At 43.6% G+C, this 17,710-nt stretch overlaps 1 protein-coding gene across 1 annotated transcript in view; it reads left to right on the forward strand.

Moving 5' to 3' along the window:
• Nucleotides 1-17,710, forward strand: part of LOC143272660 (uncharacterized) — a 99,184-nt gene that overhangs the window by 12,829 nt on the left and 68,645 nt on the right. The window contains exon 4 of the mRNA XM_076568509.1: nucleotides 4,026-4,213. The gene's annotated coding sequence lies outside the window, so the exon portion shown is untranslated. The remainder of the gene's footprint in view (nucleotides 1-4,025; nucleotides 4,214-17,710) is intronic.

Here is a 17,710-nt window from a genome sequence, read left to right on the forward strand (position 1 = left end):
AGGGATAACTCCACCCATTTCTTTCTCTTCTCTCCCCGCCCTGCACCTCTCCATATCCTTCTCACTCTCTTTCCCTTCCTCTTCCCCCTCCTCCTTCCCTCTCTCCTCTGTCTCTCTGCATCTTTATAATAAACCATTTCCACATGGATGCAGCCTCTGGGTTGTCAATGTCCAAGGGCCACCCTGATGCCATGCCCGCCGGCCACCGCTGCGCTGCATCTGTCCAGCATGCCAGCATGGTTCCCTGTGCACGGGATACCCATGGGGGGCCCCACCTCATAATAATTCATAACAGCATACATATTTGGTTTTGTTAAGAGGCAAAACTGGCTGGGCGGTGGTGGCGCACGCCGTTAATCCCAGCACTCAGGAAGCAGAACCAGGAGGATCTCTGTGAGTTCAAGGCCAACCTGGGCTACCAAGTGAGTTCCAGGAAAGGTGAAAAGCTACACAGAGAAACCCTGTCTCGAAAAAAAAAAAAAGAGGCAAAACTGAAGTTTTCCATACATAAAAATATTACGGGGTGGGGTGGGGATTTAGCTCAGTGGTAGAGCACTTGGAGGGGAGGAATTCAGTTGGGCCAAGATGCACATGACTTTAATCACAGCATCCAGGAGGTAAATGCCAGCAGGACTATGTGAGTCTGAGGTCAGCCTTGTCTACTCAGTGAATTTCCTGACAGGCAGAGCTACATAATGAGATCCTTTACACCTGTAAAACAGCCACAAAAAGTAGGAAAATGGATTTTTCCTCTAAGCCACTCCTAGCCTATGTACACTGCATGGTTTTTAGGAGAGCTTGTCTCAAACTTTGGAGCTTGGCCATCCTCAGACCACACACTGCCTGGGAAGTCTGACTGAGTCCCCTGCTGGTCTTCAGCTCTGGTGGGAAGAGTGCTGCCTGCCTAGCAGCTTTCCTGGGATCCTGCTGCAGCATCTCATGACACTATCTCAGTTTCTCTTCATTCTCTTTCTAAGCACCCTTCTTTTTGGCTTTTGATAACCTGAAAATCTCAGGAAGCCACAGCAGTGTACTGCCTGAAGGCTGGACAGGCCTTCTACCTCTTCCTACCTGGAAGCTGGAGCCACAGCTGATACAACTGGGACTCAAACAACATGCTCCTCTGCTAGTGTAGTCCTAAGTTAGAGGAAGAACAAGAAAAAAATGAATTGTGATGGCAATACAGACTCCACCTTAGGGCAGGGCCACCATCTCAGACCACCTGCTGTACTCAGTTCCGGAAGGACCTCAGGAATGTGCCATGACAACTCTAACAGATACAGAGCAGTATCCTCCTGCAGACATCCTGTCTGTGGTTTATGGTCCTTGAAGATATCTAGATAATCCTGCTGAGCAGCCCAGATAATCCTGTTCAGCAGGTTGTAGTTCCCCAGCCAAAAGTCTAACCCAATGGTTTCAAATGTGGCTTTGCGCTGAAAATCTAGACCAATTGTTTACAAAATCACCTTGCCCCATATCCCTACTACCCAATCCCAAGATGCCAAAGCATGTAAGCCCTGACTTGCAGTTTTTCCCTATAAAAAACTCTCTGCACCTGGACTTGCTGGCGCAGCCACATTTCCCTCTATTGGCCTTTAATCCCAGCACTTGGGAGGCAGAGGCAGGTGGATCTTTGTGAGTTCAAGGCCAGCCTAATCTACAGAGCTAGATCCAGGAGAGGCACAAAGCTATACAGAGAAACCCTGTATCGAAAAACCAAAAAAAAAAAAAAAAAAAAAAAAAAAAAAAAAAAAAAAAAACAACTCCTATAAGAAATTTTCCTTGATGATGAGGGACACGAGGTGAGTGAAATGCAAAGTTCTCCACCTCTTCCTCTGGCATCCATTAATGAAAAGGCCATGTAATACCATGAACCACAATGGCTACACCTTGTAAAATATTAATGTTCACCTGTTTCAATTAAGTGGCCTTATACAGAGGCAAAGTTAATACTGCTTTAAGTCCCAAGAGATGAGAATAGACATTTTTAAAAAGTCGTTGAAACTTCAGTGAGAAGGGAAATCAAGAGTGGAAAATATTCAAAGAATGGTTTTCAACCAATGGAAAGTCAGACTCTGAACTGTTTGTTAGAGCTCAGCTAGATGGCTCAGAAACCCAACACCTGCCGGTACATCTTGGGGGAAAAATCCAGCTAACTAGATTAAGAACTTTACACAGCACCCATGTACTTATAAGTGGGTAGATTGTTAAACAGACCTTTTTCATCATTTGGGGGAAGAAAAAACTAAGAGGAACAGCAGCCATTTCTCTGTGCTTTTCCCCAGGAGCATAAGTTGATGAAACAGTTGTACAGTGCCACCCAGAAGGGAACAGGAACCCCAGAGCACAGGAGTGGAGGTGTTCAGAGGGCAATTAAATCAGGACAAAGAGCCAGTGGGGTAAAAGCTCCAGCATGATGCTCTCTGTGAAGACTTGCATAGGCCCAACACAAGTGAAACAGTGATGGAAGCTCTCCAGCCAGCCCAGTCACTGCAGAGCATGCCTGGGCAGGAACCACAAGGGAGGAGGTGTTACTGTACACCTTTCCACCACCCAGCATCTAGTCACTGCTGTGGGGACCCAGTGTTAGTTATTTAGCTGCGTTGTGTTCTTACCCTGCAAGGAAATGTCACGAAACACGACAGAATCCGCTTATAAGAGTTTATTAGAGTTAAAGGAACAGAGTGCGCAGGCCTGTGGGAGAGACACGTGCGTGGAGAGAAGAGAGAGAACTGGGAATATGGCGCTCCGCTTTAAAAACCGGCTGGGGGCATGGCCAGGTCACGTCACTATTCCATGCGTGTTCATAGATCACATGGTCACGTTGTGCACTTACATAGCCATGTAACGTCATGGATTCTGGTCACTCGAGATGCCTTGGCCAGAACTTGCTAGGCGGAGGTGTCTGGCCTGACTGGAATTGGCTAGGCGGAAGTGTTCGCCTGGTAAATGCAACCGTGTTGTGAACCCTTCACCCAGAAGCTTCCACAACAATCTTGAGCTCTTGGGAGAGGAGGAACCTAAGAATCTTTCTGTTCCTGCCCTTTCCCCATTTCTCCTCCTCCTCCCCTGGGAGCTCAGGAAAGATCTAGAAAGGAAAAGTGCGGTGGGTTCAAGCATTCCTGTCAACCTCTGTATCCCTCCCCCAAACAAGTACCTTGGGAAAGGTTTTCAGGACAGGTGACCCGGCCAGCCTTACTAGGCCAAGCTCAGGTACAGAGCAGATGACCAGTGAGCAGATGCTTAAGACCCAGATGCCACATCTAGAAGGGTGCTGCAGCCCGCGAATCTGGAGCAGGAAATCTGGTGAGGGACGCTGAGGTTAAACAGCACTCTAGATACCCAGTTTCAGTTTGTCAGGGAAGCAGCTCTCTTTATTCGTACCAACATGGGTTTATATACCCCTCTAACAGCCAGAGTCAAGGAATGGCTACTCTGTATCCAGATGCAAGGTGGACAATGCTTTCCAAACAGGAAAAACCACAGGGGAACTGATCCCCAGCACCCTCCCGAACCCAACTGCACATTTTTCACACAAACAACTTAACTGGGATAGGACAAAAAAGGGCATTTAAAATGAAGGCAGCAAACTTACTGCTGCCGACAGAAGGGGACAGCAAAAATGGCTGTGTACAGTGTAGGCTCCCAGTGGGAGAGGCCACCTGGACAGGAAAGGCTGTGTCCCCACCCTGTGAGGTGCTGATCTAAACGCTCCAGGGAGTCTTACCACAAGCTTGCACCACAGACAGCCTTGAGCAGCTGGGGACTTTCCAGGTTCCTTGCATAGGTTGCCCGGATGATGGGAGCCTTTGAGACAACAGATAATCATATCACTGTGAGGCTCTTGAGAAGGAATCTCAAGAGTGACCAGGGGCAGTCTGTCATGGCTTGACAGTAGGACAGAGTGTGTGGTGGACTGACTCTCACACAAAATCTTAGCTGCATGGGGAGTGACTGAAGAAAACTCTCCCACATGCACCAGGACCTCCATTTTAACTAGAGTCTCCTCTCTGGCCCTGCCTCAGATTCCTCTGCATTAAAAGAGTGGCATCCAGTGGACCAACTGCAGCTCTCCACCCCCGGACTTCTGAGGAGCAGCGGGAACCGGTGTGTGTGAGCTGGAAGCTTTTCTCTGGCTGTCTGTGAAGGAAGGAGCCACACTGGCACTACTGTGATTTCTTCCAATACTGTCGTGGCAGGGCCTGGTGCTAAGGTAAAGGAGAACAGGGACTCCAGCCTTTTTCTTCCTGGGATGGGGGAGTATGGCCAGGAGCGAGGTGTTGTGTGGGCCAGTTTGGCAGAATTCATTCCCCGAGCTGAAAACAGCATTTGTTGGGGAGGGGAATGAAACAGTGAGTACAAGGGAAAGATCCAAAACTGATTTCATTTCCAGTATTTTCAAATAAGTAAGAAAAGCTGCCTGGCAGTGGTGGCTTACGCCTTTAATCTGAGCACTCAGGAGGCAGAGACAGGCAGATCTCTGTGAGTTCGAGGCCAGCCTGGTCTACAGCGCGAGATCCAGGAGAGGCACCAAAACTACACAGAGAAACCCTGTCTCAAGCCAAAAAGAAAAAAGAAAAGCTGGGATGTGGTTCAGTTACCTGAGTGCTTGCCTAGCATGCACAGAGCACTGGATTTGATACCTGGGTCTAGGACATGATGGTATTACCTAAGGAGTGTAATGCTGGTTTAATTTTTGTGTATATCTTTGCAATCTATTTTATATATATTGACAAGAGACCATGAAATATTTAGCCATGCAGAATATGTGACCAGACCAGAGCATGTGTTGGAAGATTTTGGTGATCATTAACTCTACCCTGAACTGATAGACTATAAGTTGTAATGTGTGTTAGCTACACTTCAGTCAGTAATATTAGCAAGTCTCCAAATGTTAGCAACATAGTTCATTTCCCTTGTACATTCAATATTCTTGATACTAAAATGCTGGAACTGGGTGGTCCTTTTTAAACTAAACATTATTTGCAAACAAAGGGTATTATTTGTTTTTAAAGCTTTTGTAAATAAAGGCTTCAGAAATGTTATAAAAAAAGAAGTGAAGTTCAGGAGAACAGTTTAAGGTCATACCCAAGTACATCTTGTCTCATAAAACAAAAAATGGGCAGGAAAAAAAATAGCCTTTATATATCAGGGTCACAATCTGGATGTCTTTACTCCAAGCCTGTCCCTCCTGTGTGGTCCCAGCAGGGGGCACTGCAGCTCCTCTCTGAACAAAAGGCTCCATTCTCCTGAAGAGACCCCACCCCACCCCACATAGTAGGGGCTTCCACCTGGACCCTGGATTAGGCAAAAACCACATCCAAACACTGTTTTCACAGGGAGATGCTTTATTAAGCAGGGAAGTAAAGCTAAAGTGGCTGCTTTCTGGCTCAGGCAGAAAAACAGCAGCAAATGACCTTGCATGTGTAATTTCTTAAGAAAAAAATGGGGAAAAAAAAAGATAAAGCCAGGCGGTGGTAGCACATGCCTTTAATCCCAGCACTTGGGAGGCAGAGCCAGGCAGATCTCTGAGAGTTTGAGGCCAGCCTGGGCTACAGAGTGAGTTCCAGGAAAGATGAAAAGCTACACAGAGAAACCCTGTCTCGAAAAACCAAAAAAGAAAAAAAAGAAAAGAAAAAGAAAAAAAAAGGCAGGTCAAGATCTAGGATGTGCATTTTAATAGGGCATGTTAATTAGATGAACCGAAGGGGGCTTTTGACCACTGGGTTTTAGAAAGCTGGGCATTGATAGTCACCTCAGTAGGAGTGCCAAGTAGGGTAATAGTGGCTAGCTTTAGGAGTGTAATCTAGTCGTTTTTAGCAAGGCAGAGGGAATTGGGGAGAAGGGCAAGGCTGCCAGAGCCACATGCTCGAGTGGGCTAGTGTCCCTTCACTCCCCATATGTCCAGGCCCACACTAGGGTCATGATCAACTTCTAGACCCAGGGTGCCAGCCTTCTGTCCAGTCTAGGAATTAGGCCAAGGACCGCACATGGAACTGGGGAGAGGAAAGAGTGTTTGTTTAATCAGAGGGCCTTTGAAGGGACCTGGTTTATGTCAGTATAAAAAAAGGCAGTAAACTGACAAGGAACAGAGACACAGAGACCAGTTACAGAAGAAAGGACAGAGAGTGAACATCAGATCACATGATACAGCAGTCAGGCCTTAAGCCTCACCCCATCTTTATTTTAGGCAGGCAGACAAATATCACAGGGAAGCCCTTTCACTGACTGCCCCTGAAACCCACAGCCTATGCATTGTGCCCCTCACTAGAAGCTTGCAGCTTGGAGGCTAAATGGCTCCCATATTGTCATCTCTCATTATACTTAGGGACACCCCTGGGTCTCTTCATTAAATGCTGCCTGATGTCATGATTCCCTTAGTTGGTGTCTAAGACATGCAGTGGCCTGCAGGGGTTTGGAGTATTCAAAGAGGGACATGAAGATGATGAGCCAGGAGTCATGCTTAAAGACCAAAGACAGGTAGTAGCATTCTCCTGCGTTTTACAGCAATATCAGGGAAAGAGGCACAAGGCTGTCAGCCTGGAAACTTGGCAGTCAGCAGCTATCCTTGTCAGGCCCAAGAATGGCCCAGCTCAGCTTGGTCCTCAGAGACCCTTGGAAACTGGAAACAACTTCTGGGCCTGGTTACCTTTGAGGGTGCTGATAGCCAGGGGTGCAGTGGTGGTGCCTCTAAGATACTTAATTTTTTTTCCTTCTTTTTTTTGAGACAAATTTTCCTGTATCTCATGCTGGCTTCAAACTCACTACTTTCAAGAATGACCTTGAACTTCTGATTTTCCTGTTTTCACCCCAAGTGCTGGGATTATAGCTGTGTACTACCATACTTGACATAGGAGATGCCCTGGATCAAACTCAGGGTTTCTTGAGGCAAGCAGTGCTAACAACTGAGGTGCATCCCAACTCCCAAATATTGGAATAGAACTTTTCTTCTGTGTAGATATGTGTGCATGTACATGTACTCACACCCCTGCCTGATAACACAAATCAGAACTGTACACATGGCCTGGAGAGATGTTTCAGTTATCTAGAATGAGTACTGCCCTTGCAGAAGACCGAGGTTCAGGTCCCAACATCCACACCAAGCAGCTCACAGCTACCTGTAACTCAAGCTCCAGGGCATCTGATGTCCTTTGGGCATTAGTGCCATCTGTGGACACTTGCTCTCACATGCACACACTCGCACACACATTTATACACAATTTAAAAATAACTTTAAAAATCTTAGCTGGACATGGTGGCACAGGCATATGAGGAGCAGAGGCAGGTGGATCTCAGTGAACTCGAAACCAGCCTGTTCTACAAAATGAATTCCAAGACAGCCAGAGCTTTATAGTGAGACCCTGTCCACTGAAATAAAAGCAATAAAGTACTAATTTTTATGTCTAAAAATAAAATATTATATTTAAGGTTACACATAAGTTGTGTCAAGATTTGAAAAGGATAGTATCCTTAGTACTTTTTGTATGTTTGTTTGTTTTTCTCCTTCTTACCCTGCTAGAGATAGAACTCAGGTGTGACATGTCAGGTGTCTACTGTCCCGGCCAGCGGGGTCTTCAACGGGGACCTAAAGGGAGGGCTGGTGAATGAGAGGGAGAAGAGACACAAAGATTGAGAGCAAGACAGGACGTCTGATCAAGCTCCAAAATTTTATTTTTCTCATAAGGCATATATAGGTAGGCAAAGGGGGTTGAGAGCAGGAAGGGACTTAATTATGGGGATTGCAAGCAGGAAGGGACTTAATTATGGGGGTTGCAAGCAGGAAGGGACTTGATTATGGGCTGTTCGGCCAGCAGGAAATGTTGTTCTGAGGGTTATCTATCTAGTCTCGTCTAACTGCCTAGTTGCCTAACTGCAGCTCATTCACCTGATAGCTGAGAAGAGGTTCTGGTATCTGTGACAAGAGGTTCTGGTGCAATGGAGACTTAAGCAAGGCCTAGATCTAAGAAAAGAGGAGAGAAGCCTAAATATGGCAGCTTGTGTGTCAAGGGTCGCTTAGGCTTATGGCTCATGGCTCCTGTCACTCTACCACAGCCTCCTACCCAGCCCCACCAGTATACTTTCTTGGTGTTCCTCTTAGACCTGTTTGATACCACAGGTCTGTACCCTCTCCCCTACTATTCCACATGAAAACCTCTGGGAGGCTCAGTCCTAGCTAAAGACATTGAAATTAAAAGATAAAAGGCGCAGGAATGACCTAGCTTCCTGCAAGAGAGAAGAGAGACTTAGACTTAACACGTGGTCCTCTCTGGGTCTTAGCTGCTCCACGGTAAAAGAGAAGTTTCCAGTCAAGGGCAGGGTAAATGGGGCCATGAAGATCCAGCTGGGCAGAAAGTTCCCTGTGTTCCTCACACTCCACTCTTGTTCCCACTCTAGACTGTGGCTAAATCAGTCCCTGGAAGCCCTAGCAGCCTGAATCCAGGTGCTGGTGCCTGCAATGCTGATTCAACTTCAGCCTTCACAGCAGGGACCCAGGCAATAGTGACTATGCTGGATTTTTGTGTCACACAAGCTTAAGTCATCTGAGAAGAGGGAACTTCAGTTAAGAAGATGCCTCCATAAGATCATGTTGTAGGCATGCTTGTAGAGCATTTTCTTAATTGGGGATTTATTTGGGAGGTTCTAGCTCCTTGTGGGTGGTACTGTACCAGGGATGGAAGTACTAGATTCTATAAGAAAGCAGATTGAGCAAGACTTGGGTACCAAACCAGTCAGCAGCATTCCTCCCTGGAAATGGTGCTCAACTTCTCTAATACTGGGGCCCAGTAATACAGTGGCTCAAGTTGTGGTGACCCCAACCAGAAAATTACTTCTGTCACTACTCATAACTTTAATTTTGATACTGATATGAATTGTAATGTAAATATCCAATATGCATGATATCTGACGTGTCACCCTATGAAAGGGGACCTCAACAGCACCCCAGAAGGTTCATGACTCACAGGTTGTGAACCACCACTCTATGGCCTAGGGATCAGCTCCTGCCCCGTTTGAGTTGAGTTCCTGTCCTGACTTCCTTCACTGATGAGCAGTGATATGAAGTATAAGCCTGCAGTCTACTTTGTATCTTGATTATTTCTTGGAGTGCTTTTTTTTTTTCCTCAGCTGGAATGTGAGCTCTTTAAAGCAGTTACCCATCAAGCTACAACCACTGTAATAACTCAACTTCCAGCACTGACCACAGTGAGCTCCAAGCAACAGACCCAGTTAGCTCTAAGCACTGTATCCACGGAAGCTGCAGGTGCTCTTGCTACAGAACTACAGACACTCTCCTCATTGAGACAAACATTCTCCGCCCACTGAGCTAGAAGCACAAAAATTACTCAGCTACAAGCACTGTACCCAGGGTGCTATAACCACTTTTCCAAGTAGGCCACAAACACCACCACCTCCCCCTTTTGTTTTCTCTCCACTTCTACCTTATTGTCTGAAAACCAGGTTAGGGCACAGAGATCCAGCCTATGTGACTTCATTTTGTTCAGTTCTTCACACTCCTCCTAAATACACTGGGTCTCTAGGTGCAGCATCAGATAGCCCTACTTCCGTTCCAGTCTGAAGACAAAACAGCAGTTAAGATCAGAGTTCGGCTCTCAAATGTAGGGATTGTGCTTGATCCTCCTGTGTAAGTATTGGGAACTCAGAAAAGTACACTTTACCTCAGTGAAACATCTATGGTCTACTTGGATAATGCTGGGAATGGCTCTAACTGGATTGACAGTAATATGGCCACATTAAGAAAAGCATGGTATTTATTTGCAAGATAGACTGCACCATGACATGATTACTCAGTTCTCTAAGAGGGTCTGAAAAACATTGTAAATATATGTCCTGCATCTGCCATCTAGAATTAAAGGAAGTTTGGTCATACGCAGGGAGTAATTTCTACCAATATCAATATGCAATAGTGGAAACTTTTAGAGCCTCTACCTCCTTCTTTCAGGAAGTGACTGATCAGAGATTATAACTGTGTTCATGTTGGAAATAATTTCCTGTATTTATCCTGAGGATACACAGTCTTACCCTAGCCTTTATCAGGATGGTAGTCTTTTTTTCCTGAGCTATGAGTTTGAGACACTGTCATTAAACTGTGCACTCTTGCCTTCCATTAGCTATATGAAGAACACAGTGATGTCCTTCTGCTTCAAGGCCACAGCCTGGTTACCATGTGCTTCCTCTGTACACTTCACTCCTGAAGGTCAAATGTGTGTCCCCTGCCTTTGATGATGCAACCATTGCCAGTCCTCTAATACTCACTATTTTTAATTTTAATTCCATTGTGAGACCTTGTTCCCATCACATACTCTTCTGTATAGAGTCATGGACTATCACCACAAGCACATTGACAAAACGAAATATGGGATTTGTCCTAAGAAAACATGGAGGATTTCACTTTTTCATTGGTTATTCACTCAATGTCATTTTCACTATTTTGGTTTGAATACTAGGTTCATGGTTGTCATTTTTACCTTGAAACTGTTCATTTTGATTCTGGGCTTTTTCTACTAACTGACTCTTGTGAATAATGTATCAGTAACCCTGTGTGTGTAAGTCTCTGTGTGAGAGACATTAGGAGCTGTGAGTGAAAACTCAGTTGAACTGTGGTAGGTAACAAACAATGTGGTTTGAAACCTCCAAAATGAATTCACTCTTTTGCAGCAGTTGACATTCCCACCAGTAGTGAGTATGATTCCACATTTCCATTCCCTTGCCTGTTTGTGTTCCCATTCATTTTATTTTTGCTTGTATTTTTGAGAGAGGAACTCACTATGTAGATCTAGCTGACCTGGAACTGATTAGATAGTCAAGGCTGTCCTGGAAGCAATGAAATCCCTGTCTTCTGCCTCTAGCATGGTAGAACTGAAGGCATGCCTATCCATTTGACCCTTGGCCAGTCAAAGTTCAGCTTTAATACACAGCTGAATCTCTATGATATATTCTTGTGGCCCACAAGAGTTCCCGTTTTCTTGTATAGTAAAAAAGGGAAGTTGGGGTTGGAGATTTAGCTCAGTGGTAGAGTACTTAGCTAGCAAGCACATGGCCCTGGGTTCGGTCCTCAGCTCTGAATTAAAAAAAAGGGGGGGGGAATTTAATTCTCTCTAGGGCAATGAATGATGTGGAGGAATATTGATTTTGTATATGACTGGAATAAATAATAAGTAGCGGCCAGTAAATATTGATATATGATCAATATTTGTATCGTTAATATATACTTATAATCTATAAAATACATTTATAATCAATAATCTATATAAATGGCAAGCTGAGAATTAGTTTAACCATCTAATAGGTATATTTGTATATAATTAAAATAACTCTATCCCAATAAGGGGTGCAGAGGAATAACATAAAAATCTATCATTAGTTGGTATATCATAATAAGGTTAAATATGTCTAAATACTATGATTCTGACTTATCAAAAAGAAATGATTAGTCTTGAACATTGACTCTATCTATTAGTCTCAAGTATAAATTTGTTTAAACTGTATTTTAAGGAGGTATAGTTAGATAAAGTTACCTGAATCACCTATGGGACCAAGGCTGCTGCTGAAGTTTACCTAATTTAAATTTGTAATCAATTCAATATTAAACCATAAGTTATAAGAGGACAGTAGTAACCTGTGTCAGGGTATACATAGTAAGACATACATATAAAAGAATTGTGAAAGTACATGGGGAAATAAATATCTGGTAGCACATACATTTCAGGATCATGGGCAGAATTTATACAATTAGTAATATAATAGTAATATAATAGTAATAGAATATTGTTTAAGGGTAGTTCAGTCCCTGGGCTGGAGAGTTCAGCTCAGAAAAAGGGGTAACAAAGGGGCTATAGAAGTCTCTCATGGTTATTCCCTGCTGATATGGGGGTGAAGCTGTGAGTCTTGAGGGCTAGAATGCAGTGGAAACCCAGGAAGCGCAGGCTGTTTCAGGCTCTGTGGCACATGTATAGCAGCATTTTCTGTCCTGTGGGCTGGAAGGCGGGGTGCAGGGCTGAGCTGGACAGCACATCCATGTGGGCTGGAGGATGGGGTGCAGACCTGCAGCTAGACAGAATGTCTTGGTCCAGAGGATGACAACCTGTAACTCTTTAGGTGATTAGAATTTCTGCTGGGAGTAAACATAAGTGTCAATGGTAAGACATGCAGTTGAGGAGTTTTAAAGAGGAAACTTTTTCTTGTAGGTATACCTATGGAATATTAAATGCATGGTTAGCAGATTCTAGGTCAGGGGAGGTGAGGTTACCCCCTCCCTATAGAAGAAAAAGAAAATTTATATAAGTCAGGTGACATTTTGCCTGGTCTGTCTTGGCTTATTAGTGGCCCTTCTTGGCTTGTGAGCATTGGTGAATTTTGATCTCCTGAAGCTTATAAGAACCTTCTTAAAAGACAAAAAATCTTTAGGCATATTAGGAACATAACAGTGGTAAATTTTGTCAGAGCAAAATTATGAATCCTTGGAACCTTAACAAAAACAGAAGTATAGTCTGAGAATTAAATCTGAAATTACACACACACACACACACACACACACACACACACACACACACATACACACACACACACATTGGATCTTGTTTATTTTTGGATCAGAATTGATAAAATACATCTGGGATGGAATTACTATTTATAATTTTATTCCTATAAGTTTGATACCAACGATGAACAGAGCTCATCACCTAAAATTGTATTACTTTGTTCATAAAGTTAAAGCTCAATGTTAAGAATCTAAATAATTAACAGTCAGTAATTAAAGGCGCTATAGAGCACCTCTGTCCTGCAGAGGCCTAGTATATGGCATGGCTAGGCGATCCAGGATTCATAAAGGTGGGTCAGTGCTCTGTGAAACATGTAAGCATATTCTCTATTTGACATAATGAAAACATCAGGACCTTGGAAAATATCACTAACATGATCCTAGAGGCTTAGATGCAAGTTTGTGACTTGGTCTAGGGGTAATAAGGAATGCCTTTAGTAGGAGATATGAGAAGATAAGCACCAATTCTTAGGAGCTCTTGGAGTATATATAAGGCCTCTGTCCAAGTATGAGCTTTAGGCATGTCTAAGATTGAAAAGCAGTGAAAAAAATATTGTATTACCTTTGTAACATGGCCATAAATCATAAGGATGTAGGCCTTGTGGTTAAGATTCCACAGGGAGAGAATTTATAACTGTTAGTCAGGCATAAGAAAGTATAAGGATATCCTGTAGACCTATCTGTCAATCTATAGACTTATAAGTTCTATAGTTTGATATAAATATAATATCATCCATGCAATAAATGTATTGTGATATATATGTACATACAGAGATGGCCACAATAAATGTATTGTGATATTTATGTACATACAGAGATGGCCGGTAGAGATGGTAAGCCAGGCTATGAGATTCTCCTTGGTTTCAATGAACTTTATTTAATTTGTTGAGGTCTTGTAGTAGTCTATAAGTCTGATTTTCCTAAATAAAAAATAAAATAACATTGGGGTGATTTAAGGGCTGTTGGGGCTTTAAATCCCAATATTTCATTTTTTTCCTCTACAAGATAGGTAGCAGGTATAATTATTATTATTATTATTATTATTATTATTATTATTATTATTATTATTTTAACATTTAAAGGTCATTGCTTAACCCAGATAGGAGCATCAGATCTATAAGTAATGGGGTCAGCAGTGGACAGTGGATCCTAGGATAAAAGTGGGTCTTCTTGACCCCTGCGAGCCCATCAAACCCGGTCACCTTTTTCACACTGTGTCAATTAGAAGACGGAAAAGAAGGACCACAGTGATATTTCTTAGAGAAACAGAAACAGGAGTTGTGGTCAAAACTGGGATGGAACCAGAGTGTTGGGTCTGGGTTGTAAACTTGAGGTCCCATAGATTCTTTGCCTCCTCCCAGGGCTCCACTCTCCACCTTTCACTGTGGCCATTGAGATTAAATAGAGAACAAAAATGCCCATGATGGTACAGATCACCAAACTAAATACTTGTTAAGAAGCTGTGAATGGTGATGTTTGATCTTTTCCTGGAAAGGGTTGTGAGAGGGCAGGGAGACAGTGTGAGGGCCTCAGAAAATAGGCTTGCCACACATACAAATTCTTTGCCTGATTTACTTTTTGCATAGGGAGGGTCTTTCAGACATCTCGTTATACTCTCATGCTCAGTTTGAAGCCAAGAAGAGGGAAAAATCAGCCTCTGGATAGATAAATGGGAGGAGGTGGTTAACAAGTGGGGGGGGGCACACAGTAGTGGTGCACGCCTTTAATCCCAGCACTCAGGAGGCAGAGGCAGGCAGATCTCTGTGAGTTCGAAGCCAGCCTGGGCTATATTTCGAGGAAAGGCTTCAATGCTAAACAGAGAAACCCTTAAAAAAAAAAAAACCAAAAACACCCTTGTGGACCAGAGGTGAGTATCCGGGCCCAGCCTGGACTCCATCCCTGGGCACCAGCCACTCCGGGGAAGACCTGCCCAACTTGGCCCCAGGTTCTGGCCACCGGGCAGGTCCCCTTCTAACCCCACAGGGAAGGATCCCCTTCTCCAAGCCCCCTGGCAGCCCCTGCAATTTCCATGCCCTGTCCCCACGCCCATCTGCCAGAGACCCCAGCCACTTCCTGAGACTTAGAGACCGGCCCCCAGCTCCCTTCCTGCCCTGGACTTCCCTTCTGCACCAGAGAGGGCTCCCATCCTGCCCAGGGCTTCCCTTCTGGACAAGAGCTCACATCCTGACCTGGACTTCCCTTCTGGACAAGAGCACACATCCTGCCCTGGACTTTCCTTCTGGACAAGAGCGCCCATCCTACCCTGGACTGCCTGTCTGGAAAAAAGCTCCCATCCTGCCCCAGACTTCCTGTCCAGATAAGAGCTTCCATCCTGCCCCAGAGTTCCCATTTGGACAAAAGAGCTCCCATCTGGACAAGAGAGAGAGACTTCCTGAATCTGTCAGCTCTGTCTGAACCAATTGCACTGATAAGACCAAGAAAGAACCACAAGGAGATGGGCAGATGTCAAGGCAGAAGTACATACAAGAAAATGAAGAGCAATACAGCATCACCAGAACCTAGCCCGACTCCAACATCTAGACCTGAACATCAAAAATTGGAAGAAGCAGAAGAAAAAAGCCTTATGAATAACATCATGAAGAAGGTAGAGGCTTGTGTAGAGGAAAAGACCAAAAAATGGGAAGAATGCTGTAAACAACTAGAGGAAAGGGCAAACAAATTAGAAGAAAACAATAAAGTCCTAGAAGAAATCAATAAAGTCCTGGAAGAAAACAATAAAGTCCTGGAAGAAAACAATAAAGTCCTGGAAGAAAACAATAAAGTACTAAAAGAAAATCATGAAAAGGCAATGAAACAAATAAAGGAAACATTCCAAGACCTGAAAAGGGAAATAGAAAAAATGAAGAAGACACAAACAGAGGGAATGCTGGAAATGGAAAATCTGAGTAAAAGATCGGGAACTTCAGATGCAAGTATAACCAACAGAATGCAAGTGATGGAAGAGAGGATCTCTGGCATTGAAGATACAGTAGAAGAAATAGGTTGATCAGTCAAAGAAAATACTAAAGCCAACAAAGTCATAAACCAAAATGTCCAAGAAATTTGGGACACCATGAAAAGACCAAACCTACGAATTATAGGGATAGAAGAAGGTGAAGAATACCAACTCAAAGGCCCAGAAAATATATTCAACAAAATTATAGAAGAAAACTTTCCCAACTTAAAGAAGGAAATGCTGAGGAAGTGATATGGCTGGGCAGAGAAAGGAGCTCAATTCTTTCAGCTGAGGAGTTGGTAAGGTAAGAGGTGGCTGTGGCTTGTTCCTTTGTCCCTCTGATCTTTCAGCACTTACCCTGATATCTGACTCCAGGTTTTTATTAATAAGACTAATTAAGATTCATGCAGATGGGCCTGGAGGTGGAGACAAGCAGACGCAGGTAGGCCCGCGGAGGCGGCCCGCAGAGGTAGATGGGCCTGGCAGCAGTGGCTGACAGGGACATACAGGACCAGCGGTGGACTGCAGGGGTAGACAGTCCCAGGGACGGAGACAAGCAGACACAGCTTGGAACAGGGACGCCCCTAACCCCAACACCTGGGGAAGAAGCTATCTCCGAGGGTTGGAACCAGAACGAATCTGAACATTCTGTCTGAGGACAACCCAGGGCCCAGCTGCTAATCCTGTGAAACCCAACAACTTGTAGGTGTTGGTGAGACTACCATGCTCAGTTGAAACCCATCTGGGAGAGGATTCAGATGCCTACAGTTTAAAGTTTGAAGAAACAAGATCAGTTGAGGACTTGACAAATGAACAAAACATGACCTGGGAACACAAAAGAAGGTGCTACCCAGCCACCAAACCAGATCACCAGAATCATAAGTATATAATTCACTGATTGAAATCTGCTGCCCCTGAAGAAATAGCCCAATAGCACCAATTTAACCAAGAACCCCTACTAAACCAAGACTAAAAATTAGAACAAGAGAGGCACTCTCAGACACAGACACCACCTGCACTGCACAGAGGAAGAGATGAGTAGACGCCAGTGCAAAAATACAGGAAACAACATAAAGACCTATATGGCAACATCAGAACCTAGTGATTCTACACCTGCAAGACCTAAACATACCATGACAGAAGAAACAGAAGAAATCAACCCTAAAAATGACTTTAAGAAGATGATAGAAGCCCTTAAAGAAGAAATAAAACATTCCCTCAAAGAGGAAATAAAAGCTTTCCTTAAAGAGGAAATGAAAAACTACCTTAAAGAGGAAATAAAAACTTCCCTTAAGGAGGAAATGAAAAACTCCATTAAAGAGGAAATAAAAAACTCCCTTAAAGAAATGGAAGAAAAAACGAACAAAAAATGTGAAGAAATTAAATCAAGTCAAGAAAAAGCAATTAAACAGATGAAAGAAACATTCGAAGATCTGAAAAATGAATTTGAGACAATAAAGAAAACACAGGGTGAGGGAACACTGGAAATAGAAATCCTAACTAAACGAACAGGAACTACAGAAACAAGCATAACCAACCGATTGCAAGAGATGGAACAGAGAATCTCTGACACTGAAGACACGATAGAGAAAATAGATTTGTCAGTCAAAGAAAACACTAAAGACAAAAAAGTCGTAACACAAAATGTCCAGGAAATTTGGGACACCATGAAAAGACCAAACCTAAGAATAATAGGGATAGAAGAAGGAGAAGAATACCAACTCAAAGGCACAGAAAATATATTCAACAAAATCATAGAAGAAAACTTTCCTAACCTAAAGAAAGAAATACCTATGAAGATACAAGAAGCTTACAGAACACCGAATAGGCTGGATCCAAAAAAAAAGTCCCCTCGCCACATAATAATCAAAACACTATACACACAGAACAAAGAAAAAATATTAAGAGCCACAAAGGAAAAAGACCAAGTAACATATAAAGGCAAACCCATCAGAATAACACCAGACTACTCAATAGAGACTATGAAAGCTAGATGATCATGGACAAACCTCATGCAGACACTAAGAGACCACGGATGCCAACCCAGACTATTATACCCAGCAAAACTCTCAATCACCATAGGCGGAGTAAACAAAATATTCCAGGATAAAACCAGATTTAATCAATACCTGTCCACAAACCCAGCCCTACAGAAAGCACTAGAAGGGAAAATTCAACCCAAAGAAGCTAAACACATC

Source organism: Peromyscus maniculatus, chromosome 1 (genome assembly GCF_049852395.1).
Source record: "Peromyscus maniculatus bairdii isolate BWxNUB_F1_BW_parent chromosome 1, HU_Pman_BW_mat_3.1, whole genome shotgun sequence".
NCBI lineage: Eukaryota > Metazoa > Chordata > Mammalia > Rodentia > Cricetidae > Peromyscus > Peromyscus maniculatus.